This window comes from Amaranthus tricolor, chromosome 10 (genome assembly GCF_026212465.1).
Source record: "Amaranthus tricolor cultivar Red isolate AtriRed21 chromosome 10, ASM2621246v1, whole genome shotgun sequence".
Taxonomy (NCBI): Eukaryota; Viridiplantae; Streptophyta; class Magnoliopsida; order Caryophyllales; family Amaranthaceae; genus Amaranthus; species Amaranthus tricolor.
In genome coordinates this window covers 8,956,104-8,961,950 of record NC_080056.1, presented here as the reverse complement: position 1 = coordinate 8,961,950, position 5,847 = coordinate 8,956,104, and the positions used below count along the sequence as shown (strand labels likewise).

Sequence of the window (5,847 nt, the reverse complement as noted above, 5' to 3'; positions counted from 1 at the left end):
TCAAAGTGGGCATTCTCTTAAGATTCTTAGAACAAATCGTGGCGGAGAATTTACAAGCAACGAATTCAACAACTTCTCTAAGAAGCATGGAATTAAAAGAGAACTACAGCAAGGCGTACACCTCAACAAAATGGTGTCGCAGAAAGGAAAAACCGCACTATAGCAGAGATGGCCCGCAGCATGATGCAGTGTAAACTGGACTGAATTTGGGGTGGAAATCTTCAAGGTAATGAGAAGATATAAACCAGCCTTCAATCCCACGCAATGTGATAGCCAACAAGCCCCAAACACAATCAAACCAGTGAATACTTTTACAACAAACAGAACAATGTAACCGGGTAATTCTTGAATTGAAAGATTAGGAGTTTTGATCCTCCAAGGCCAAAAATTCCCTAGTTACAACCAAGGACTACTCTCAGTTGCAAAAGGTAATGATCTTGCAATACTCAAGATCGTTGAACGTTCATACACACTCAAGGAAAAACAAAGGAATGAAATCCAATGAATTATATTTTTGAAATCTGAAACTTGTTTATTACAAGGCTAAGGCCGTCTATATATAGATGTGAGGGACGAAGGAAATACAATGCGACTACTAATGACTCAATAACTAACTATAACGGTCATTAAAAGACATGTGCAAAACATGTGCAGTTTAAAAACAGAACAACTAAGCTAAACTATGCAGTCTGACTACTTGACAGACAACCGATAACCAGGTGACCTTTCTTCCGTTTTCTTGTGCTCTTCCAATCGTAGATGATGGCCACTAAGAGTCCTGGCAGCAAGCTTCTAGTGTAGATTTTCATTTCTACCCTTGGTGGTCCCATAGATCAGAAGATACGCTCTGGCCAAGTCTCACAAGGTCTGTTGGTCAGCAGATGTTGTTTTGTTCTGTTTCGAACCCTCTACTGACTGGGTGACCTTCCTCCACTCTTCTTGGGATCTTCCAATGGCTGATAAGAGGATCCTTGAATCATGGCAGGTAGATCCAAGTGTGAAGATTCCATTTCTACCCCTTGAATCCCCCAAGGAGTCTAGGCTTGCTCTGGTACAGGTCATCAAAGTCTGCTGGTCAGCAGTTTCAACCCGACACTGTTGTGCAGTTGTTGTTGAGTGGGTGACCTTTACCTCTGTTTCTTGGGGTCTTCTAATGTTTGACAGAAGGTTTCTTGGACCATGGCAGGAAGATCCATGTGTAGAGATTCCATTATTACCTTCTATGCTTCCTAAGGTTTCCATGCTTGCTCTGGTAAGGGCGTTCAAGGTCTGCTGGTCGCCAGTATTAATCAGAACTTGTTGCTTTAAGTTTTGAGTTCTGTATTTTGTTTTGCAAGGTTTGAATTTGTTGCATTGCTTGAATATGTCTCATTGCTTTGTTCTTCATCCTTGCTTCTTGTAAGAGTCATCGTTGAACCATCCCAAATTGGTTCATAAACATCTACCCAAAAGATATTGGGCCGAAGTTGTTCATACGGCAGTATATATCCTCAATAGATCTCCCACAAAAGCAGTTAAGGATTTAACGTCATATGAAGCTTGGCACAAGAGAAAGCCAAGAGTAGAACACCTCAAAGTGTTCGGATGCGTAGCTTATGCCCACATCCCGAAAGAGAATCGGGAAAAGCTCAATGAGAAAGGAGAAAAATGCATATTCATTGGATACAGTCACGAAACAAAAGGATATCGCGTTTACAAGCCTGAATCTAAAAAATTAATCATCTCTAGAGACGTAATTTTCGACGAAGCAGCCGAATGGACGTGGAAATAAAAAGAAATTTAAGCTCGCGAAGGAGATACTCTCCCAAGAGATCCAAGTGAAGAAGATGGAGCAAACCAACCATCAAACCCATCATCTACGAGTCCAAGTACACTTGGAAGTACAAGATCATCCCCAAACTCAAGAAGCCAAACATCACGTTCAGCTCCTCAACATCAAGAAGCCCGAAGATCAACACGAGATCGGCAACCGCCATCATGGCTACAAGATTACCATTGTGACCAAGCAATGATGGCTCTCTTCTCTAGTGAGCCACAAACATTTCAAGAAGCAGCACAAGAAGAAACATGGATTGAGGCTATGAACGAAGAAATCAAAATGATCGAGAAGAATTACACATGGGAACTTGTAGACCAACCACATGACTAGGAAGTCATCGAACTCAAGTGGGTCTACAAGGTGAAACATAATGATGATGGAGACAATCAGAATAGTCCTGGCATTAGCAGCACAACATCAGCTACCAGTCTTTCAGCTCGATGTCAAATCAGCATTTCTAAATGGAGAACTCGAAGAAGAAGTGTACGTCGAGCAACCGCAGGGATACGTCAACAAAGGCCAAGAAGACAAAGTATACCGCCTTCGAAAAGCTCTATACAGACTCAAACAAGCACCCCGAGCGTGGAACAGCAACATCGACAATTATCTTCTCCAGCATGGTTTCATCAACAGTCCGAGTAAACCTTCACTATACATCAAGACACAAAGTAACAACTTTCTCATTTTATGCATGTACGTGGATGATCTAATCTATACAGGCACACACCCAACGATGTTCGAAGCTATGATGAAGAAGTACGAGATGACAGACCGTGATACAATGAAATACTTCTTTGGCATACAAATCAAACAAAGCCCAACAAAAATATTTCTATTACAAGAGAAATATGCAGAAGACCTTCTCAAGAAATTCAACATGGGTGAACGTAAACCGCTGGCTACACCAATGGCAATCAATGAGAAGTTATCAAAGTACGATGGCAAACCAAAAGTTGACGGAGCAATGTATCGAAGCTTGGTCAGCTCTCTCATCTATCTTACACATACAAGACCAGATATAGTCACGTTGTCAGCATCGTATCCAGGTTCATGAGTGAACCGAGCAAGGATCATCTAACAGCAGCAAAGAGGATTCTCAAATACATTAGGGAACAAAAAGCTATAGGATCATGTACAAAACTGAAAAAGATTTCAAGCTCACAGGATACACCGATAGCGACTGGGCTGGAAGCGTGAATGATAGAAAAAATACAAGCAAGTACGTATTTCAGCTTGGAAACAAAGTGGTCTTGGTCGTCAAAAAAACAGGCGACAATAGCTTTAACATCAGCAGAAGCAGAGTACATTGCAGCAACAAGGGCAGCACGTGAAGCAGTCTGGCTCAGAAGGATATTAATCGATCTACAACATAAGCAAGAGACACCAACTACAATGTTCTGCGACAACATGTCAACAATAGCAATGACGAAGAATCCAGTGTTTCATAGCAAATCAAAACACATCGAGATGCGACATCACTACATCCGTGAGTTAGTAGACAAGAAAGAGATCAAACTACAATTCCACAAGACGGGGGAGCAGCTCGCAGACATTTTCACAAAACCCATATCAACTAATAGATTTATCAATTCAAAAGACAACTCACAGTTCAAGATTTTTCAAATTAGGGGGAATGTTAAAATAATCTAGAAAAATCTAGAATTTTAATTAAATATATAAAATATCTAAACTATAGAATTAAAAAATAAAAATCTCTAAAATAATATAATGGAAGATCCTAGAAAAATTAATTAAAAAATAAAAATATCTAAGATATTTTAGTAAATTTGTAGCCAAACTCAATACCATAAATATCCATTGATGCAATTAATTTTTTGAGCAATAAAGAACAATATCCATTCTACATATTCACTCATCTCCCCCTCCAAATAAATCAATTTGCTATTTTACAATCTAAATTTTCTTACAGTAAATATGTAATTAAACATATTCATGTGATTCAATAAAATCCAAACATTAATACACATTCATGATGGACTCTAGCTCATTCGCTATTTTGTAATTTTGTAATGATATTGCATCACTAAAATATTGGTGGGTAAGGATCATGGGTTTATTGAAAATTCAGTCAACAGTCCGTCAACACAACCATAACACCATTTATGGTTCAAGACAGGGGAGTGTTCATCCCTTTCCTTGCTTGCTAGAGGAAAATATACTTAGTTCACACCGCCTCTCTTAAAATGGATGGAAACCATCGACAACGATAGATGTTCGAAATAGATACAATAACCTCACTCGACTTTAAAAACTGAATCCGATTTGACCCAACTTAAAAATAAATTTACAATTGTATAAAAACCAATGTAGAGACAATTCCGACTTTAACCCGATTCGAAACACTTAATTCGAAATTAATCCAATAACACGAATAAAGACCAAATTTATCAAAAGGATCACTTCTCAAATTAAAAAAAAAATACGAACATTAAGCAACCCTAAGTCTATTTAGAGACGGAGCAGCTTTCAAGTACAGCCAGGTGGCCCATCTCTCCCCCTACTTCATTTTCGTTGTAGGAATGTTGGGAGTGGTATACTGGTTCAATTTTATCTTTTCAAGATGTTATGCAGTAACATACAGAAGTTCATACTTCATAAGTAGCTGCTTAATATATCCGAGTACAGCAAATTTATTCCATAAACCAACCTTTGGCAAACATCATTTCAACTCAATAACGATTCAGATAAGAACCAAATCATAATTTTTACAATCTGGAAGTTCGATAATCAACAAATTTCTAAAGCCGAATCCAATATCCAATTTTAAACACCCCTACTTGTACTAGGTTTTCTATGATTCTTTCGAGTAAATTTGTCGGCCAGTTTGGAATTATCCAGTACACCGGCAGTTTCCATTGATCGAGTTTAGTACAATTCTCAATATTTTTCCTCTGAAATACACCAATTTACGGCATAATTTAACAAGTTTGATACAATGAGAAATGAATCAAAAATTAAAAAATAAGTACATAAAAGGTGTCTGTTGTGTGGATTGACAAGCTCGTGGGGAAAAAATATCATTCATTTAATATATGCATTAATTAACCATCAAAATTTAATCTTCGGAACAAATTACTTTGAATCATGAAATCATAAATTGAAATCGAAAGATCGAATAAAATGTGAATGGATTTCTCTCAGACAAATGCCTCGATTGTCGTCACGATTTAAAAGAATGGATTATCGGACTCGTCATCTTAAGTTAATCATCACAGAGAAATCACAATCTAAATCTAAATTAAATCAGATTATCAAAATTAAAAAATGAGGATCTTCAGTAAAAATTAAAAACAATTTCATCATTTTTAAGAATCAGCTCTGATGATTCGAATTTGGACCATCCTCAGACCCTCAGAGGAAATTAATATAAACGACTATTAACAAATACTTTACGAAAAAACACTTAAAAATCAGAGATAGATCAGAAGTAGCTTTCTAGGCTTGCAATAATGCATCAAAAATATCAGAGCCCAGTGCACATTCATCCGTTCAAGCATTTCTTCAAAATAATTTAATCAATAAAATAAATAGAATACAAACAAAATGGAGGCCTCAGAAAATAATGCTTGTAATTTGTCATCAATGAAAGACAAATTTTCAGTTCTCAAAGATTTAGACCATCATTGGAACCTCCAAGACAATACCTAGAAAATTTCAATATTCAATCATGATGAGGATGAACCAGGAATTTTCAGTATTTTTCAATTAAACTAAACAAATATAGCAAGGTATAATTCATAACGCCTGTGGATAATGGAACTAAGGCGTAATGACTCAAATCCTGCTATGAGAATCTCCGCCCCTTTAATTGAAACTGGAAAAAATTCCTGAAATATCCATGATTAGGATATTAGGGTTCTCCAGAAAGAGGCAGATTTACAAAATAAAAAAAAATCAGTAGGAAGAACAATACACAAGGAGATTACGATCTAATGAAGAGGAGAAAGCTCACTAAAATTGATATGGAGATGAAAAAATGATGTTAGAGTGGCCGTATAAATTGAACA

At 37.0% G+C, this 5,847-nt stretch overlaps 3 non-coding genes across 3 annotated transcripts; all 3 read right to left on the bottom strand.

Moving 5' to 3' along the window:
• Positions 1-4,972: 4,972 nt before the first annotated feature.
• LOC130826353 (small nucleolar RNA SNOR75) lies at positions 4,973-5,058 on the bottom strand. The gene has a single exon (XR_009047070.1). It is a non-coding gene; the product is annotated as a small nucleolar RNA SNOR75 (small nucleolar RNA).
• Positions 5,059-5,258: 200 nt separating this feature from the next.
• On the bottom strand, positions 5,259-5,341 carry LOC130826351 (small nucleolar RNA snoR118). The gene has a single exon (XR_009047069.1). It is a non-coding gene; the product is annotated as a small nucleolar RNA snoR118 (small nucleolar RNA).
• A 47-nt stretch (positions 5,342-5,388) lies between these two features.
• LOC130826395 (small nucleolar RNA R66) lies at positions 5,389-5,468 on the bottom strand. Its single transcript, XR_009047096.1, has one exon. It is a non-coding gene; the product is annotated as a small nucleolar RNA R66 (small nucleolar RNA).
• Positions 5,469-5,847: the final 379 nt, after the last annotated feature.